This window comes from Antechinus flavipes, chromosome 3 (assembly GCF_016432865.1).
Source record: "Antechinus flavipes isolate AdamAnt ecotype Samford, QLD, Australia chromosome 3, AdamAnt_v2, whole genome shotgun sequence".
NCBI lineage: Eukaryota > Metazoa > Chordata > Mammalia > Dasyuromorphia > Dasyuridae > Antechinus > Antechinus flavipes.
The window spans coordinates 59,281,657-59,283,278 of NC_067400.1; the positions used below are offsets into that span (position 1 = coordinate 59,281,657).

Below are 1,622 nucleotides of genomic sequence, written 5' to 3' on the forward strand. Positions count from 1 at the left end.
TGACCTTGGGCAAGTCACTTAATCCCAATTGTATTGCAAAAATATAACGGTCAAACAAACCCCCCAAAATCAAAAAAATAAATAAAAGACCATTGGAAAGTGAAAAACATAATGAAAAGTCAGGACTTCAGAAGGATGAAGAATAAATATTATCCACCAGAGAGATGATGAACTATAGATGTAAACTTAAAACATTTTCTGACTTAGACAACGTATCTATAAGTATAACAAATACTAAGGGAAGATTTCTATGAAGCAAGAGAAAATTATTGGGGAGTGACAAAGATACAAAAAATAAGGAAAAGAAATGAATAGAACATTAAATAAATATAGCAGGAAAGAAAAAAAAAGATTCACAAATGAACACAAACAGCAATTATGATCCTACCATATTATATTTAATGTATACTTTAAAATGAACTATACATTACAAAAGTTCATGGCTTCATACATAATCTTTTTCTTCACATATTGAACTGTTCATGTTTTGGGATGATTTTTAAGTTCAAAATAGAAAAAAAATTAAATATCCCATTAATGCTAATATTTTCTTAGTGATATTTAACAGCTATAATCATGTAATACCATATCTCAAAGGAATCAGAATAGAAGGGAATACAAGGTTCAATGGAAAAATTCATGTTTGAAGCAAGCAAGTATAGAATGAATACTTATATATAAAAAATAATATGGAAACATCAAGGACACTTGTGAACAGGGAAGGAGTTGAGTTGATAGTATAGTGAGAGTAACAGATTATAGGTAGAAAGATTAGTTGCACTTTAGTTACATAGGGATCTAAAGGAGATTCTTAACTATTTTGGATGAATCCCTCTATGTTGTTGTTGAGTCATTTCAGTTGTGTCTTATCCTTCATGACCCCATTTGGGTTTTTTCTTGACAAAGAGTCACCCAGTGGGCCCGGATAGCTCAGTCGGTAGAGCATCAGACTTTTAATCTGAGGGTCCAGGGTTCAAGTCCCTGTTCGGGCGAACTACCACGACAAAGAGTCACCCAGCCAATAAATGTCTAAGGGTGGATCTGAACTTAAGAAGTGTTCTAGACATGGTATCACCTAGATGCCCAGTGACTCTTCTATGGAGAAGTTTAAAAAGGACTTAGGAGTAAATTGGCCAGGAGGAGAAGATGTGAAGTGGTTGTTAGGACTACTGATGCAGAAAATATCTATGATGATAAGATCACATGGATTCATCAGAGTATCAGGGGGAAAATAAGATTCATGGTAGATTTATTAAATGCAAACACTAAATGGAGTACCATCTGCTTGTGTGTATATGTGTGTGTATGTGTGTGTGTGTGTATATATGTGTGTGTTTTACTGAAGGAAAGGGAATTAGTGGTTGGTAGACTGACATTTTTCTTAATTCTTTTATGTGATAAAACTATACAAAGGAAAAAAGGAATTTCATTAAATGAAATATTTCAAAAATCTAAAAAGAACATTAATGCATATAATGCAGTTCATAAAATCAACTAAATATAATAGTTCAAGAGTGAAGGAAGAATTTTTTTTAAATATTTCTATTTTAATCATAGACTCAAGGGCATGTTTAATAACATTTTCAGAAAGCTATGTGAAAAAGATCTAGCACAAAAACTTA

The 1,622-nt window shown here is 32.1% G+C and overlaps 1 non-coding gene across 1 annotated transcript; it reads left to right on the plus strand.

Moving 5' to 3' along the window:
* The first annotated feature begins 919 nt into the window (after positions 1-919).
* On the plus strand, positions 920-992 carry TRNAK-UUU (transfer RNA lysine (anticodon UUU)). The gene has a single exon. It is a non-coding gene; the product is annotated as a tRNA-Lys (tRNA).
* Positions 993-1,622: the final 630 nt, after the last annotated feature.